Source organism: Ips typographus, linkage group LG1 (genome assembly GCF_016097725.1).
Source record: "Ips typographus isolate SLU linkage group LG1, UJ_Ityp_2.0, whole genome shotgun sequence".
NCBI classification, from domain to species: domain Eukaryota; kingdom Metazoa; phylum Arthropoda; class Insecta; order Coleoptera; family Curculionidae; genus Ips; species Ips typographus.
This window is the reverse complement of record NC_138422.1, coordinates 3,206,850-3,226,764: the sequence shown is the minus strand read 5'-3', so window position 1 is coordinate 3,226,764 and position 19,915 is coordinate 3,206,850. Positions and strand designations below refer to the sequence as shown.

General features: G+C 33.4%; 1 protein-coding gene and 1 long non-coding RNA gene across 3 annotated transcripts in view; both read right to left on the bottom strand.

Annotated features, from left to right (window-relative positions):
* LOC145733725 (uncharacterized) overlaps nt 1-2,212 on the bottom strand; it is a 41,479-nt gene extending 39,267 nt beyond the window's left edge. Inside the window, exon 1 of the long non-coding RNA XR_014179263.1 lies at nt 1,971-2,212. This is a non-coding gene — a long non-coding RNA (uncharacterized LOC145733725). The remainder of the gene's footprint in view (nt 1-1,970) is intronic.
* LOC145733459 (uncharacterized) overlaps nt 1-19,915 on the bottom strand; it is a 278,672-nt gene that overhangs the window by 242,228 nt on the left and 16,529 nt on the right. The window lies entirely within an intron of this gene.

Below are 19,915 nucleotides of genomic sequence, written 5' to 3'. Positions count from 1 at the left end.
TCTCGGACCCTGGCTTGCGGTGGTAATGATCTAGGGGATGTTAAGGCTGCTAGACTATTATTTATTGATTGACTTTACACGGAAACCAAAATGGGAAGTCAATTTTAGCTAAAAATACTATGTTTCAAAGTTTAATTTTAGTTTATAAATCGGATATTATTTTTTCAAAAAATTGAAAGAATGGGGGTATTAGGAATCTTTTGTTACTACTTTTTGAGACTGTCACGATTATTATCATTCTGAAGATGAGATTTACTCAAATCTCCCTCACCTTCTAGTTGCATGATAATATCATCATAACTGGCATCAGATTCACCCTGACCATTCATTCTAATAATCTAGTAAATAAAGAAAATTTAAATAAATAAGCTTGAATAAAAATTCTATAATAGGGATGCCAAGTTATTTTTAAGGTAAATAACTAAACGTATCTAACTTACTTTCTACCTAAAAATCCTGCTTCTAAATATATCATTGAAACTTCAAATGTCTTTAATACAAAAAAATACAAACTACTTACAACTAATACTCTTCGTCAAAGAGTCCAAATTGTCCAAAATAAACCGTCAGTTGACCAATCTTCTTATTTTCCGTTGCGGTGGATTTTTAACTGCAAAGGCTGTACCTCGGTAACAGCCGGGAGGCCTCCTCGGTTATCGATTTAACCACTTCTGGAATAGGTCCTCTATCACAATCTGCTCCATGTCATAACGTGGACTAGACGGTACAATTGCTGGTAGCACTCGGTATCACACCCAGTAACTTCCGTTCCGGAAGGAAAAAGCTTTCTAAGATCCCTTGATCTTCAATAATCTGATTTTTGCTCGAATTTCTCGTTTTTTAAAATTGACTTTTTTAGCTCTCTCAAAGTCTCTCTGACAATCAACCACCATAAAAACAAAAAAAAACCTTTTATCCCACCTTCTACTTCCACGTACCACCTTTTTCACCTACTTTGAAGTTCATCAGGTAATACTGTTAATTTTCTTAATAACTACATACAATCCTACTAAAACTAACTATAATGGTAAACACTTGAAATCCCTACAAAAATGTACCTTTTCTATAAATTAAATAAATAAATTTTCTTTATTTTCTTGAAAAAAAATACTTATTTTCAAGACAAGACCCAATATCTCTGAACCCTTCAAAAATTGAAAAAATGGAATTTTTTTTCAAAATTTTCAATATTTTTTTTGCTTCAAAAGATTTCCAATGCACAGCAAAAGGCATATTTGTACCAAAGAACCTTAAATTAAACAAAATAAGAGCAAAAAAATCAGTTTACAATTTTTCATTTTTCAAAAAAATTTAAGGAATGGTAAAGGAATTAGGGTTTTTTTACTACTTTTTGAGATACACTATCTCGGTAACCTGAAGAGCTAGAGAGGAGAGTTTTGGCCTATTTTGTAGGATTTTTTATCCTTTTTCTAATGGCGATTTAGCAAAATTGATTGTAGTTCAAATAAAAAAGTTACAACTATTCAAAAATTGAAAAAAAATTTATTCAAATATGCAATTTTGGCAAATTTTTATTTTGTTTCATAAGGATTCCAATGCACAGCAAAGCACAAGAGAAAAGCACATTAAAATTATTCATTTTTCAAAAAAATTTAAGGAATGGTGGGTATTAGGGGAGTGGTCACTAGAGTAATACTGTTAAAACTGCGTTTAAAGTAAACTTATTTTTATTTGTTTCTGGTGAAAACCGGGCTGAGACAGCAGAAATCAAGAAGTTAAGACTAGAAAATAGTTAAAGTTAGTAGTAAACTAAAGCGTATTTACTAATTTAAATTCCGACTTCAAACTCGGAATTTAGTTAAATTCCAACTTCAAACTCGGAATTTACATTGTCACATTGCAAAAGCTCTTCAAACCAAATTAGACAACATTTTTCAGTTTGGCAACATTGCAAACATTCTTCGAAGCAAATTAGTAAAATTTGTTAACTTTGGCTACATTGCAAACACACTTCAAAAAAATTAGTCGGACTTGTCAGTTTGGACAGATTGGAAACACTCTTCAAACCAAAATTGTAGAATTTGTCAATTTGATAACATTGCATATACTCTTCAAACCAAATTAGTAAAATTAGTCAGTTTGGCAACATTGCAAACACTCTTTGATCTTAATTAGTAGAATTTGTTAATTTGTCAACATTGCAAAAACACTCTTCGAACCAAAATAGTAGAATTTGTCAGTTTGACAACATTGCAACTAAATTCCGAGTTTGTAGTCGGAATTTAACTAATTTCGGAGTTCGAAGTCGGAATTTAGTTAATTTCTGAGTTTGAAGAAAAAATTTAAGAATAATAACGTCTGTGGCCCTTCTACGCCTTCGTATGTACCCTATTCTGCTACAAAAAGCCAGGAATACTGATGCCAAAGCTTGTTTGATAACTCTTTTCAGTAAATCCAACTTATTAAAGCTTAAATGGTGATAACTGCAATGAAAGTTTAAAGTAATTCTAAATTTGAAGTAAAGTAAAGAAGTTACAGTAACAGACTACAAACTTTCTTCAGTTTGACATAAACTAGATAAAAAGCAACATATACGATGTAGTACAGGTAATAATCTCAAAGATTACCACCGTCGACGGTAAAAACTTCAGCGGCGGGAGTCTCCCTAACTACCTGGTTCCTGGATGAAATTTATGGTGCGAGACGGACATAAATAAAGCCCTTGTACACCTTTTCGTGATATAGCGATCATGCAACGAAAATCGCGGGCCAGAAGTGGTATTGCTTCGAAATAAATTGCCACGAAAACGTCTGATCTTATTGGGAAACTTTTTTTTCCGTTTCTAAGTGAAAACGATAGTCTAAAGTGGGGCGAAGATGGCTGGAATGCGATATTTAAGCCCCGCTGTAGTTGTAGAGGTGAAGGTGAACAATCTAATTTGCCTCTGAAACTGATCAATAAAGCTTGTTTGTCATCGGTGACAAGTTAATGAAGTTTAATGAAGTTACCCTGTACCTGTAATAATTATTATTGCCAACGCAATTTGGAGACTTATGCCGGTTTGCAGCTGTATTGAGTGTATTATAATCTGAAGGGTTGAATGTTATACAGGGTGTACTAAACGTCAAGTTTTTTTTAGATAGGACATCAGTACAGGCCAATTTGTAGTGGTTGACAGATGGACGTTTTACTGCGCCAGTCACGGACTGTCATCATAGAGAACATTGGCCGCATTCGTTTTCAAGCTCCATGGAGCGAGCAGAGCGTTTTTGACGTCACAATTACGTAATTTGACAGCTGGTTAAATTATGTTTTTGGTAAATTACGTCATCGTGACGTCAAAAACGCGCTGCTCGCTCCATGGAGCTTGAAAGAATGAGGTCATATAAATCTAGATTTACGTGTCAATGGAACTGTTTGAAACCAAAAAAGGTAAACAAGTGCAAATCAATATTTTGACAAAAAATTCAAAATGGCGGCCTGGAAAACTATTTTGTCTGTCATTTCTTGAAACTACGTGAAATTTCCTTTAAAATGAGGTGCAAGTCAATATTTTGACAGAAAATTCAAAATGGCGGCCTGTAATGCCATTTTGTCTGTCATTTCTTGAAACTACGCGAAATTTCCTTTAAAATGAGGTGCAAATCAATATTTTGCCAGAAAATTTAAAATGGCGGCATGGGACGCCATTTTGTCTGTCATTTCTAGAAACTACGTGAAATTTCTTTTAAAATGAGGTGCAAGTCAATATTTTGACAGAAAATTCAAAATGGCGGCCTGGAACCGTCAAAAAATACAACTTTTTTATTTGTCAAGTTACAGTTGACGTCTCGGTGTCATTTTATGTTAAAATTTCCCGGAAAAGACGCTGGTGCAGTCGGTTTTTTGATATCTCAAAAACTAACAGAGTTAGACCTAAAATTTAACATTTTAACCATTTCTTTGCCAGAAACTCGGCCGGATTAACATGAAATCTGACTAAAACATATTTACAATATAATATGTGATATTATGGTAAAGGAAATGTCATGCCCTCTAGCGGCCAAACGGTGTTATCAATCAACTCATGTAGGGATATCTTTAGAAAGCTTGAAATCTGCTCTATCTTTTGTTTTCTATGATATTTTGACGTATCTTGTCAAGTAAGGGAGTAATTTAGGGTCAAAGCAACGAGTGTCACAAAATATGTGATTTTATGGTGAAAGAATTTTAACGCCCTCTAGCGGCCAAACTATGTTATCAATCAACTCATGTAGGGATATTTTTAGAAAGCTTGAAATCTGCTCTATCTTTTGTTTTCTATGATATTTTGACGTAACTTGTCAAATAAAGGAGTAATTTAGGGTCAAAACAACGTGTGTTAAAAAGCATGCTATTTTGGCAAAAAGTGCAATTTTGGCAATTTTTTATTTTGCTCCAGGACGGTTCCAATGCACAGCAAAAGGCATTATACCAAATTAGGTAAATTAAATACAAAAAAAGCACTTTCCTGTTTAAGATAGAGATCTAAAGAAGTAGTAGAAACTTGAAAAAATAGAAAACATGCACTTACCTTTGTATACCTTTTTCTATACCTAATTCTAACCGTTTGTTAGGTACCAATTAATTTCGATTTTTTCCTCAAATATAGCGCCAATAAATTTGGTATTAGTACGTCACAAAAATTAGTAAAAAATATAAATTTTAAAAGTAACTTAAACCAGTCCTAGGCGATGATTTTGAGTGAGAAAAAATCTAATTAGAAAGGTAATTTAATATGAAATTTAATGATAATTTATTATATTTATCAAAATTCAGTTGAAAAAATAAGCTTTTTTATATAATTTATATGTTTAGTGAAAAACTCACTGTATCTCGGAAAAGGTTCTTTTAAGACAGTAAGTTAAAAAAACATACTCATATTTTTGGATAAACTTTCTTTCCTTATAGATTGTGTCAGGGACGCCCTGTATATCCAAAATAAATTTCTCAAGAAATCTTAACATTTTTGAAATATTAAGCAAAGTGACTATTGCACTATAATGATATTTTAATAACCCTTTGTGAAAGATAACAGATGTGAAAAAATGCTGCTAGAACATTATTTTAGCACGTAGATCAGGAGAATACTATCTGGGCAAATGACTATTTTGTTGTTTGTTGTTTATTATTTGAAAAATATCAAAAAGGTGTAATAAGAAAGAGTTGTAGGGAATTAAATTCTTTACAAGACTGCGTCAGGGCACTTTTGTCCTAATAGGTCATTGAAAGAGGATATTCCCCCAAAGCTGTTTTAAAAAATTAAACGAGTCAATAACTCGGTTATTTCAACTACAAAGATTTCTGTTATATTGCAACTTCAAACCGATAAAGACGCGGAGTTTCCTAATTCCTAAGAACTCTAAAGAAGAAAAACTTTCTGAGGTTGCTGAGTTAGGAAAAAAAGGAAACAGACAAAACGTACGGCTCTGTATGCGAAATTATATTATTTCCAGACAGAACGCTAGGGGATGTGTTTCATTAAGCGTTCGAGCGTAACGAAAAAGAAGGAAACAAAAGCGAATTTGTTTGTCGTTTAAAATCGAGATTTGTTAGGGATTTCTGCAGGATAATCACCCGACCGGGGGTAAATTTCCCAGCGGAATTCGGGAGTGGCAAAAGTGAAACTAAAGCAATTTGTAATTCGTACCGAACGCGGTATGGTGCAGACCGGGACTTTAAACTAGAAGGATGAATTACTCTATTTTGTTCGTATAAAACAAAAACAAAAATATACAAGAATTTTCCGGTTTCGCATGAAAAACTTTGACCGGTTTTTCCTTCTAAAACTTTGTGGTCTTTCCAGGATTGGCTAGTCATAGTCGAACAGTCGATCGAGCAAAGCGAAAGTCATTGTGTATAAGTCGGGAGTCTTTAATTTTACTTTCCCAGTCTTAATTTCCTAAAGCCATTTGTCATCGTTGCAGCGACAGATCAACAGACCCCGAAGCGGTTTTACAAGAATTTCATTACCACCTACAGAATGTCGAGCCGGCCGTCTGTAATGGGGTTTTACCAAAAGAGTGAAAGGAGGCGGAGGGAGGAAATCGTTTTTCGAGGTCTTTGTTTCGCAATCAATCAGAACGTGTCATTTGTTTTTCCTCGACCGCAGATATGCTCGAAAGCTTTACCTAAACCGGATCCTATTACTTTTTAGAATGCTGTAGACAAAATTGGCTGATAAAAGAATTGAGATTATACAGTGGTCATCCGAGAACCGAAAATTTTCAAACGAGTTTTTCAACTTTTGGTAAAATTTTTAGTAAACGAGGTCACTTTCTCTACTCACTTTCACCTCTGTTTAAGTTCACGTGACCAATTTTCCAACTTCCAAGATACATTCTGACTTACTTTTTTTTCAAAGTCAAAATTTTAGATTTTTGCTTTATATGGGTTTTGGAACATAACAAGAAATTGACTTATTGTCGGTATCAAAAGATCTGAGGCAAATACACACACTGTGGCACTTTTGACGTAAACCTGTTAAAATAATTTATTGGAGAGGAAATTTAATGAGGATTCTAAAAATGTGCTTAAAACAGTAATTTTCTTACCCCCAGTGGATTATAGGCGACTTTGTCCGTGACTGTACTTTCAAACTGTGTTTCTGGCAGTTCAAACTTTGACACGTCTCTTTTTTCTGTCATTGTACCAAATTTTGTGTTTTTTTACGTTATTGGATAGAAAATTTAATGAGAATTCCAAAAATGTGCTTAAAATAGTAATTTTCTTATTTCGAGTGGGTTTTACAGACGATTTTACCCTTGACTGTATTTTCAAATAGTGTTTCTGGCAGTTCAAACTTTGACAAGTCTCCTTTTTCCGTGACTGTACCAAATTTTGTGTTTTTTACGTTATTGGATAGAAAATTTAATGAGAATTCCAAAAATGTGCTTAAAATAGTCATTTTCTTATTTCAAGTGTCACAAACTTTTACACCACCCAGAGAGTAACCCAAAAAAAAACTTTCAGTGAATATTTTCAAATTTTGAACCAGCTTTTGACTTTTGAAATGTAAATTGAAACAATTTTTGGGTTAGCTTACGTCAGGTTTTAGGTCAAACTATATTTACTCCTAGCATATTCGTAATTTTTGAATAAAAAAATTAAACAATTAAAATTTATGAAAAATGTCATTTATAATCCTCTTTTCTAACTTTTAAAATTAGTTATAACTTACTTTAGACCGCGTGACTGTTACTCTTTTAAGTTTCAATTTTTACTCTGCAACAGTCACAATAGTTGGTCACGTGACATTTTAAAAAATCTAACTAATATACCAACTGTCAAATGACGTCACATCCGCTCTGTCAGACTGACGCCTGTACTTTGTGAAATTCTACTAGCATCTTTATACAGGGTGGTCCAGATTTAAATGTCAATAATTCACCAATCCATAGCCATTATGTCATTTTCCTAAAAAATTTCTAAGTAAAATACATTCCTTCAAATTTCTGTTTTGATCAATTTGGAACAAGCACTTATGAAATTAGTACTCATTATGAATGACGTTTGCCAAAATTCTCCAGTACCGTAGATACAGGAAGATGGTTTTAATGTTTTTGCCTTTTCTTCTACGTCTCTCGTTTTTAAAAAATTACAGTTTTTTTAAATTTCACTGTTCACGATGAAAAATAAATTACTTCTTATAAAATTCTGATTTAAAACTTCGTTTACGAGATAATTCAGTTGTTACGTTCAACGACCGAAAACGGAAAATTCACTTAAGAAGCTAAAAAAATTTCATTGTAGCCAGTATTTCATAGTTTCCAGACAAACTGAAAGACTTTAGTTTTGAAAATTGACTTAGAAAAAATAAAGATTGATTTCAGAAGCTTAAAAATTGTATTTGTAACCAGTTTTCATGCAAATCGAGAGACAATATTGAAAATTGATTTGTAGACATAAAAAACTACTTTTTCTAGAATTTTTGACTACAAATTCATACATTTAAACCTTAAAAATTGACTTAAACAACAAAAACTGACTATGAAAATAAAAAGTAACATCAGAATCTTAAAATAGGTAAATTTTCATAATTTTGAGACAAGTTTCAATATTTTAGTCTTGAAAATAGTCTTAGATAGAGGACATTGATATTAGATTCATGAAAATTATCTTGAAAACTAACTTTTCTTGCTTTTTACTTTGCTTTTCATTTTCTCAGAATTCTGGACTATTATTAGTGCTTCAAAATTGCTTTCAGCTTGGAAAATCGAGTTTCAAGCCTATCTTTACCAAGTTAATAACACAGCAAACTTAAAAAACAATTTTCACATTCTTCATAGACTTAAAATGGCATTCCAAGCTTTGTCACTATTAAATCGACTTCTAGACACCTCAGTGCTAAAAATTCGAGCTAAAAATTTTTTCTTAAAAATCTAGATTGTTTTACGACCTATCTTTACGAATTTTTTGACTTATCAGGCCTAAAAGCCAGTTTGTACACTGTCCATAGTCTTGAAAATGTTATTTCAAGCTTCTTCACTATTAAATTGACTTCTAAACTCATAGGTGCAGTAAATTGTAGCATCTTTAAGAAATTCAGACTGTTTTTAGTGCTTTTTAAGACTATTTCCAAAAGTCAAGTTTCTTCAAGTCAAAAAGTAAAGTAATAAAAGTAAACATTTTTGGTACCAAATGCTACGATATTAGTCTTGAGAACTAATTTTTAGAAATGAAATAGTCCAAAAATTTAATTTACTTCTAGACTTGTTCCGGTCCAGAAAATTGAGTTTTGGACTCTCTTTAGTCTTAGTAAAGTCAGTTCTATCTTAAGTCAACTTTTAGATTATCTTTAGAAGTAAGAAATGGGTTTCATGCACAATACAATCTTTGTCTTGATTTCCGGACTGTTTTTACTTCTTGAAATCCAGTTTCAGACACTCGACCAGGATGGCAGTCTGAGAAAACGATTATAAGACTATTCCTAGTAGTAAATAGCAAGTTTCTCTCATAAGTCTTGAATGTTCAGTTTTACACTATAAAACGATTTTTGAAATTGAAATTTGGAGGACTGAAAACGATTTTAAGAAAAATGACATAATGCAAGTCAACTTATTTTTTGATTGGCTATCGAATGATGAATTATTGACACTTAAAACTGGACCACCCTGTATAGAACGTTCAAACATACGTTGTCAAATCAGCTAGACAATAACATGTGAATCATATTTTGTTAGATGATGTAATCGTATTTTCCAGTTGTTTTCATGCACTCGGAAATCCGACGACAACCTAAAACAAAAAAACGACAAATTGTTTCGTAATAAGATTTATATGGTCGTTTGTCGCATAGCGCAAGAAACAAACGCTCGACTATAAATACCCATTCGAGACATATGAGTGTCCGTAGCAAAAATCTCATAGTGGCAAATTTAATATATTCTTCGGGCTACGTCTTTCCTGGCTACATCCATTGTATCCGAAGCGTTACGTTCAGATAGATTGTCATGTATTTTTCATACGATTTATTGAATTTTCCATCGAAGCTTTCCGCCAGTTAGAATAAACTCTGACGTTAAGGTAAACTTACAATCGTTTCGCGGGGCTAGAATTGGTCTTGCAAGCCTCGGGGCCTCGATCGAAAAGTTAAATTTCGTGCAGCGATCTCGAAAATCTGCATTTTATAGGTGGTAGGTCTTTGTGCGGGTTTTCATCCTATTTCTTAGCGAAAACTTCGTATTTAGGTCGTTTTTTTTTTAATTTTCTAGCCGAGTGGGATCGTTCACTTTGCCGGGAAGACTAGGAAACGCGACGACAAAAAGTATATATAAAGAGGAAGAGAGTTCCGATTCGAGAGTGACGAGAAACGGACTATCACGCTTGACAGCTCAATTTCCCAACCTTGAATGGCTGAATGGGGCGCAACCACTTTTCCCTGAAAGGAAAAACACTTTTCGACTTTCCCGCTTCGTGCCCATGACAACAATAATGGTGTATATAAATTATTTGGCCCTGTGGTTCTAACGACCAGGTTAGGTCCGTTTTTTTTGTTCGGACTTACAACTAATTCTAGACTATTCGAGGATAATAGAACTTTTTTTTCTTACGAGAATTGAATGTGAATCAAAAGTGAATCTGTTCTCTAAAGCAGGTTTTTCGTATCTATTTCTTAATAGAAGTATTTATCGTTTTTCTCCAAAGTATGAGTTATACTGTCCTAACATGATTTTGGTAGGGGAAGCATATCACCTCTACTGTATTATAATCAAATCTACAAATTAAAACTGCGAGGGTTGTTAATAGAACGTATTTTCCCCGAGGGCGCTTTTTGACTAATTGGACGTTGACACCTGAAAATGGTCGGCAAGTTTTAACCTAACTTTTAATGTAAACCGTCCCATTTAAACACCACCCGTAAATCAAGCAAAAAGCGAATTATTTTACACTAGATTGCGCTTGAATCGTCACAAGGGGTGTTAAAATGGCCTTAAGGAACAAAAGTAAAGTCGGAAAAAGAAAGGAAAATTACATAAGTTTTCCCTGTTCGAGCTGCGTAGACAAATATTAACACAAGACACGCAATTTGGGACCTTTTTACAAGGGAATATATTTAAATTGGGTCTTGTTTTTCGACTTTGTCAGCAAAGGAAAGTTGTATTTCTTCCACAGGTGATCTGCTATTTGAATTAAACAAGGATTGAAGTTAATCGATTAGATTTTTGTTCTTTGTCTGCAGGTTACTCGGTTACCACAACTATCAGGAAACAAGGTGGGTTTAACCTAAACTGGATTAGGGCGATCCAATTATCCTTAATAGAAGCGTGCCGCACGAAAATGGGTTAAGACCGAGCTCACTGCGATGTGATTCAATTGTGTTTTTACCCTTAATCCCATTCGAGATGGTCTAAGAAAGTTTTAATGGTCGGGGGCAATTTATACAAGCGCCAATCCAAGATGCACGCACCCTTATCTAATATTTACCGTCCTAGATAAGAGGAGAAGTTGGGGAAAAAGTTTAGAAAACTCCCATTTTCTCGAACGTTTTGCCACTTTATGGGGACGTCGCGCGTCCGAAAATAATTTATCAAACAGATCGTCCTGTCCCGAGCCTACGAAGGGATGAAATATCGCCAGTCGCACCCTCTTAAAGGGTGGCCTATTCTCGAAACACCTGTTCTTTATTTTTTTGCCATTTTATCCGCTCCTTGAAAACAAATCTAGTGTGTGTGTGAAAAAAAAGTCCAGTCAATTGTTTCTCTGCATTTTTTTAATCAAAAAGAGAGAATTAAAAAATGGCGTTGAAAATGCGTTGTTTTATGTTAACTGTCAGTACTGATAACAGTTACTTCTTTAATGACAAAATAATCTGTGATTGGTCTATTTCATATCTTACATTTAAGATTAGATTGTAGTATTTTTTATCCTTTTTCTAATGGCGATTGAGTGAAATTGATTGGAGTTCAAATAAAAAAGTTACAACTTTTCAAAAATTGAAAAAATGACATTTTAGGTCAAAAGTGCAATTCTGGCAAATTTTTATTTTACTCCATAAGGGTTCCAATGCACCGCTTAAGGTATATTTATACCAAAGGACCTTAAATTAGGTTAAATAACCACTTCCAACATTTCGAAAATTGGAAAACTGGCATTTTTTGTCAAAATTTTCAATTTTTTTGTTTGCCCCAAAAGGGTTCCAATGCACAGCAATCGGCATATTTATACGAAAGAACCTTAAATTAGGTAAAATAAGCGCAAAAACAGCACTTTAAAATTTTTCATTTTATAAAAAAATTTAAAGAATGGGGGGGTATTAGGGGTCTTTTTTAACTACTTTTTGAGACTCAGTATCTCGGTAAGATGAAGAGCTAAAGAGGCGAGTTTTGGCTCATTTTGTAGTATTTTTTATTGTTTTTCTAATGGCGATTTAGCGAAATTGATTGGAGTTGAAATAAAAACGTTACAACCTTTCAAAAATTGGAAAAATTACGTTTTTGGTCAAAAGTGCAATTTTGTCAAATTTTTATTTTACTCCATAAGGGTTCCAATGCACAGCTTAAGGTATATTTATACCAAAGGACCTTAAATTAGGTGAAATAACCACTTCCAACATTTCGAAAATTGGAAAAATGGCATTTTTTGTCATAATTTTCAATTTTTTTGTTTGCCCCAAAAGGGTTCCAATGCACAGCAATGGGCATATTTATACGAAAGAACCTTAAATTAGGTAAAATAGGCGCAAAAAAAGCATTTTCAGATTTTTTATTTTTTAAAAAAATTGAAAGAATGGGGGGGTATTAGGGGTCTTTTTTAACTACTTTTTGAGATTCAGTATCTCGGTAAGATGAAGAGCTAAAGAGGTGAGTTTTGGCTCATTTTGTAGTATTTTTTATTGTTTTTCTAATGGCGATTTAGCGAAATTGATTGGAGTTGAAATAAAAAAGTTACAACCTTTCAAAAATTGGAAAAATTACGTTTTTGGTCAAAAGTGCAATTTTGGCAAATTTTTATTTTGCTCTATAAGGGTTCCAATGCACAGCATAGGGTATATTTATATTAAACGACCTTAAATTAGGTGAAATAACCACTTCCAACATTTCGAAAATTGGAAAAATGGCATTTTTTGTCATAATTTTCAATTTTTTTGTTTGCCCCAAAAGGGTTCCAATGCACAGCAATGGGCATATTTATACGAAAGAACCTTAAATTAGGTAAAATAGGCGCAAAAAAAGCATTTTCAGATTTTTTATTTTTTAAAAAAATTGAAAGAATGGGGGGGTATTAGGGGTCTTTTTTAACTACTTTTTGAGATTCAGTATCTCGGTAAGATGAAGAGCTAAAGAGGTGAGTTTTGGCTCATTTTGTAGTATTTTTTATTGTTTTTCTAATGGCGATTTAGCGAAATTGATTGGAGTTGAAATAAAAACGTTACAACCTTTCAAAAATTGGAAAAATTACGTTTTTGGTCAAAAGTGCAATTTTGGCAAATTTTTATTTTACTCCATAAGGGTTCCAATGCACCGCTTAAGGTATATTTATACCAAAGGACCTTAAATTAGGTGAAATAACCACTTCCAACATTTCGAAAATTGGAAAAATGGCATTTTTTGTCAAAATTTTCAATTTTTTTGTCTGCCCCAAAAGGGTTCCAATGTATAGCAATGGGCATTTTTATACGAAAAAACCTTAAATTAGGTGAACTAAGCACAAAAAAAAATTTACAAAATAGGGGTCATTTTTTACTACTTTTTGAGATTCAGTATATCGGTAAAATGAAGAGCTAAAGAGGCGCGTTTTGGCTCATTTTGTAGTATTTTTTATCATTTTTCTAATGGCCATTGAGCGAAATTGATTGGAGTTCAATTAAAAAAGTTATTTAAGATAATTAGGTGAACTGCACTAAAATTCCTTATTAAACTGCAAAGCTTTACTCTTTATTTCCTCCGCCACTACTTTACTTTCAAGTCCCACATTAGTCTTAAAGAACCTATCGCACGACTGTTAAATAATTCCCTACAATCGATAGTTGCGTTACAATGGAAAAAAATTTCCGAAGCACCCCACATGAATAAAATATCCAAATTTCCAGCCTTAAGACTGAAAAAAAGTGGATAATTTACTACGCCCTCTACGTTGGACTGTCAAAGTTTCCTTTTCCGCTTTTCGATCGGTAATAATAACTTAACGAGATTCCTTTACATGCTGAATAAGTGAAGACGAATCATGGGCCGAAACGCCATAAAAACGTCGTCCTTATTGAAGCCGGTTATTTAGTGAGTTTCGCATTCGGCTCTCGAGGATTAAAGAATAAAATATTCATCCGGAAAGAGGCAAACTAGCGTCCTGATGTTTTAATGGAATTGAAATAGTGAATGTTGCAAGGATAGTCAAACAGAATGTCCTAAATTGCATTTACTTAATTTTAAATGTATCAAAATATCAGACTTCTGATGATATTTGTGACGTCAACTTAATTTAGTTTGATCTTCTGTATAGATTTCCTGCCAACCGCAATTCACCCTCAGGACAAACCAATTTGTACGACACACAGTGATCTTTTATCAAACCAACTTTCACACATATCAGCTGTAAAGCTAATATGAAACCAAGGAGATTTTGCACGTACCCTAACAAATTTTGAACATTTTTTTACTCTCAAACCTATACAAATCCCACTTTGTTTGGTTGTTTTTTTTATGCACGAAAACATTTCTTAAAACAATAAAAACCACTCAGAAACCGCCGTACAACACGCAAATCCTTTACCTAAAAATTGCCAAAACTCCCAACCTATTCTTTTTTTCATCCCCTTTTGAAAAGATTTATTTTTGCATGGGGGGGTATCCGAAAAAGCTGAAGCATATCATAACGCTGTATATTGAAAGAAAAGATGAAGGGGACGATATAGGCGCCATCTGCCGGCGGCTTTTGGCGCCAATCAAGACGTCGAAACCGTAAAATATGCCATTCCGATGATGACGGTAAGATTGTGTAACGTCGGGGGATTTCACGTGCATAATTTTCGCATATCGCCCCGGATTTCCGGACAAAATTGAAGAACGCTTTGTTTCGATACATCTTTCTCGAAGGGCCAAATAGAAATAATACGGACAAAAACGATTTAATAATGGTTTAGAAATCCCGGGGCCGGCGGTCAGCGAAGAAGGCTTTGATTCGCTCGTCTTCCGGGATAAACTTTGCTCAGCAAGGATTTGGTTGGATTGCGGATAAAAGGAAAGATTACTGGGAAAGCCGGCCTTTTAATATTGAATTCGGCCTTTTGAGTTTAACTGCCGAAACTTTTTAATTAGTTCGTGTTTTTACTGAAACCCCCAACGACATTCAGTTGTTAGCCTAGGCTGCTTGCAAAAGTTTTCTTGCAACTCGACTATGAATGAAAAATTAACTTTCGAGGACATTTTGTGGTTAGTATAGATCAAAGCTTTTTTGTAACTAGAGTTGCCACAGAATTTTTTTACCCTAAAAAAAGTAGATGAGTATTTGCTTGTAATACTTACCTACAATATTGAAATAATTGAATACTTGAATACTGACATCCAGAAAGTACAGTTTTCAGTTACGTAATGACCCTCTTTACGCACAGTGGTAAGAAACTCTCTGAATTATGTGAGTTGCGAAATAAACCGTAGGTAAAATATAATACGTCCTCTAAACCATTTTACACAGTCATGGAAATATTTTATTTTGTACGTAAAATGCTTCTTCCAGCACTAGTTATATTACGTTACTTATTGTTATAATTCTCTACATAACTTACATAAATCGTCAAATTATTATCTGGTTTAGCAGAAACCAATCCGAATCCATTGAATTATGTAATTAATTGACAAATAAAGAAGCAATTGTCACATTCTTAACATTTATTATGTCTATTACATTGTTGTATGATACTTTTGATGTTACATCTTTACACAGATAATAGATTTTTTTGCAGTACTATATGATCGCTGTTTGCAATTATCCTTTCGTTGATATTACTCTAAATTTCCATTTTATTTGAAAAGCGTAACGCAAACCGAAAGGAGGTTTATGCAAATCGATTTGAAGGGACCGATCAGATAATGGGGGAGATAACTTTCAATTACAAAGCCGACAAAAAATAATTTGCTTCAATAAATACGCGGAAATGACGTTCACTTTTTGATATTGACGGCAAAACTGATTTAAAATACTAGCTCAAAGTGAATTTGATACAAAAAAGCAAATAGTTTTAGAGAAAATTGGACATAAACCTAACCTAACCCTCGACCTAACCTTACTTCCAGTTATCCCAGATTTACATAAAGAAAAGTTCTGAAAATAGCTATTTATGATATGACTGTTGTTCTGACGTAAGAAATATATTATAGTGGCACTTAGCCTCACAAACGTCAAATTTGGGGCTCTATTAAGATGTGAGTAGTTACAATAAGATACAACAACCACATGTTTTGAATTTGATAGTTTCATGTCATTGCTAAATGAGTTTGAATAGTTCTAACAAGCTTCACTTGACTATAAGCACACCGTGAAGTGTCTCATTAAGTGTCATAACTGTCAAACTTAACGTTTTAAGTTGTCATTTAAAGTCACAACTGCCAAATTTAACTCCAAATAGTTACATTAGTTAGGTAGTTAGTTTATCAAAGACACTGTCACTGTTTAATGAGTGTTAACAGCTGTCAGGTGACTATATAAGCTTGTCATTAAACGTCTTAGTCCAGTTAGTCAAAACGTTTTTCCCACCACGTGTGTTGAAAACTCTTTTCGACGTTGCCCTAATGACTGAATCAACAGTTTTGGGCTCTGGCAACGTTATGTATATAAACAAATAAAAGTAGAAAAACACGGAAAAAACCGTATTTGCGTTAATAAATCAAAAGAACTGGCTGCTCTCTTGACTTTGGCAATTGAGACAAACTAATTTCAAATTGTAGTAAAAACTAAAACGAAACGATTCAACCTAATCCGAGGGAATCGAGCGGGACGAGTCCCGCAGTCAGTTTCGGGGATGGCGGCAATTTAAACGGATGCGAAAAGTTGTACGGAAAAGTTGGTAAAAGTCGATCGGATATGGATGTCAAACGTGTGATTTTCATGTTAATGCTTGTTTACGGGTTTTTTCTCTGACGGCGTACAAATTAAATTTCGTTCCTCCAATCCGCGCGTAGGGAGAAAGAGCAAGCCGTTCAATCCCCCTGTTTACCATTATCGAAATCGACTTTGAAAACTGTTTTGACGGTATTAGAATTTAATTTATTTTTATTCAGGAGCAACAGATTTAGAATATTATTAGAATAAAAATACATAAAATAAACCAGTAAACTACAAGATGAAAGAAAAACAGAGACAGAAGACAAAGACAACAGACGTACAGCAGACATTAATAAATTGTATCCTGTTTTAACCCTAAATTTATAAATCCATATTTGTAGTTTATTTCTCAAAAAGAGTGCACTTTTTGCAAATGTATCCGTTTGTCTTACATTTCGCTTAATCATACTCAATAACCCATTGATTACATGCCCATGAAAATCTTCACTAGTCAAATGGTGTAGTAGAACAAAATCCAATAAACACTTCAATGAGAATAACATCAGTTATCACGTGATTGTGTTATTAACACAGTAGGTAAGTCAATTTTTGTCATATTTTGGTAAGGTTACTTGTTCAATTAATTTGATCTGCTTTAATTCCTTGATAAATTTACCGATAAAGAAAATTGTCTGAACAAGTTTCTGAGTAACAAATTGCTGTCAATTTGACATATTTGCTCTATGTTACCTCATAATAACATGGAGAATTTCACTCTGTACGTGACGTAAAAATTTACGTCACCCATTTTAATTAAGCATTTGAGGTCGATCAGATAAACTCGGTTGCTGGATTAACCCAGGGATTTTGGGAATCCATCTAAATGAGTTATTGGAGGGTCCGCAGTGTATAAAAAGGTGGTTTTTACCCAAAATTTACGGTTTAAACATTAGGCCGTTCTGAAAGTGGTTATTAGGCTTTATGGTGGTGGCGGCTTGAAATTGGAAATTACGACTTTTTTTCCGGGACGTGAATTTACGCTCCCATTCCGGAAACCTCTCGTAACTCAAAACCCTGGTAAACAGTAAACCTCAATTTATCCAGACGTCAACTATCACCCATTTCTAACCTGCTATGCCGCCACTTAAAGCAATTACTAATCTTGACGGAAGATTAAAATTCATTTCCTAACGTTGAGCAGAACAAACTGAAGACAGACGATTGTGACATCTCGGCCCATTATTCGAAACGCTAAGCTGTTTGTATAATTTCGTCGGAGTGTGCTGCTAGTTTATTTTAACGTTTGCTAAATCTGTAGGCAAATATGAGAGTTTCGGATTCGTTTAAACAGTCTCCGGCACTAGACGACAGTTTAAGGAGCTCCGTTTAATATATTCGAGAGCCCCGAGGGGGCGCCCAAGACTTCCTTTGTCTAGTCGCACCTCGATATAACAACCCTATTCTTTTGCACCTTAAATTATTCATATATATTATCCGCCCTCTTTGTTCCTTTACTTCGATAGAAACCCACTATTACTACTACTAAAATACCTGAGTGTCGAAAATTTCGAGGATGATAATGCATATTTTATAGAGCGGGAGAATATTTTAAAGGGTGAGAATTGAAAACTCTAATTACGGTTAAATATTTAAAGTTAGTGTTAATGTATAATAATTTGGGGGAATATGATACACGAATAGTTAATAAAGAAAATTTTCTACAAAAAGACTAATAACGTTTTTCTAATGCCAAGTTTAGTGCAGAATTTTTTTCTTATCGCACTATTTAAATAGTTTTTGATTGAACAAGATACAAATACATGATTTTTGTACTAAACTGGTTATCTACAGGGTTGAGTCGTATATTTTAATAGGTTGGGTAGGTAGAAAATAGCTATTTATGTAACCAGTTACGAAAAGATGAATGTTTGTAGGGCGAGCGCAGCGAGGTCCTACAATTTGAATGAGTTACACAATAAGACATTTTCGAAACGTGTTGCATACATAATTTTTTCTAATTTTGACCAAAAAGCGGTAAAAACCATCTTTTAAAGTGATTTAACACAAATATTCACTTTCATAGCACCTTGTATAAACAGTGACAACGACATGTTATGATGGATGTCGCCCATATGTTTCTACGGAAATGCATAAAAACAGGGAGTGATGAAATGAACTTTTCATAACCAGTTACATAAAGTAAAACGTTTTGTCACTCTAATCAGTTTTGAAAAGTGTCACTTTGTATGCCAAAATTAGAAAAAAACTGTTAATGTTCTACTAAATCACATCATTATTTCATGATGTCGTAATTTGAAATGTATTGCTTTGATAACGTCATCGTGACGTCAAACAACTGTGATTTGTGAAATACAATTAAATTACAATTTTTCCATTAACTCAAAAATGGCTAAACTAAATATCAACATTTAATATATTGATGATGAGATTGATCAATTAATTAGCAAATATATCAGGTGTTTCTAAAAAAAATGTATGTATGTAAAAATGTGTCAACTTTGTATTTGAAGAAGCAAGGGGGACGGATAATGTGGTTTGAATTGTAAAACTCTAATGAAAACACACAGTATACACAGAAAATAAAGTTTATCAGCTGAATTTTGATCATTTTAAGTTTTTTGTAAAATTTCTCATTCAAAATAAATTAAAATTATTGCAGAAAAAATTTAGCAGATCTTAAATACAAATACACATTTAGGTCAAAATTATATTTAAATTAAGTTAGTATTTAAATTAGTTTTGATTATTCGATGGTTGCCATACTGACATTCTGCCATAATCGAAATATCCCCCCCCCCCATCGCCAAAATGGCACTTTATTTATTTTTGTGATACACAACGTTTCAATTTTTGGTAACTATCTGCATTTCTACGGTAGTATATCAAATGTGCTGCTTTACAGTTGTAGTTTAGCTAAAATAACAAAAATTGTATTCACTAAAAGTGCTTTCGTCTGATAGTTGATTAAATGATCATTTTAGTGCAAAGTAAACTATCATGGGGACTTGTGTCTTTTTAATTTAACAAAGGAAAGGATTCAGCAATTGTAAGACTGAATCACAGTATATTTCTTTGCCCTATAGTAGTTTGCAATATAATTGAAAAACTCGTAACCCACATCTATTTATTACCTTACTTGATAAAGCAATTTAAATAATATCATATGTAATCCACCAAGAAAACGCAATTAAAATAATACATACTATCATACGTCTGAACCAACAAACAGAGGAATGATTTAATTAAAATTTTAAAACTTTTATCCAACTCTATTGCCATTCCGGGCTCGTCTTCTCCTATATGGTAAAACGTGCAGCACAATAAACGTTTTTCCCGTAGAAATATCGTCCTCGGAAAGGGTTTCCTACACACATATTACGAAATATAAATGAAAATTTTTAACACCGTCCAGATGTTACGTAAACACGTTAAGGTGAT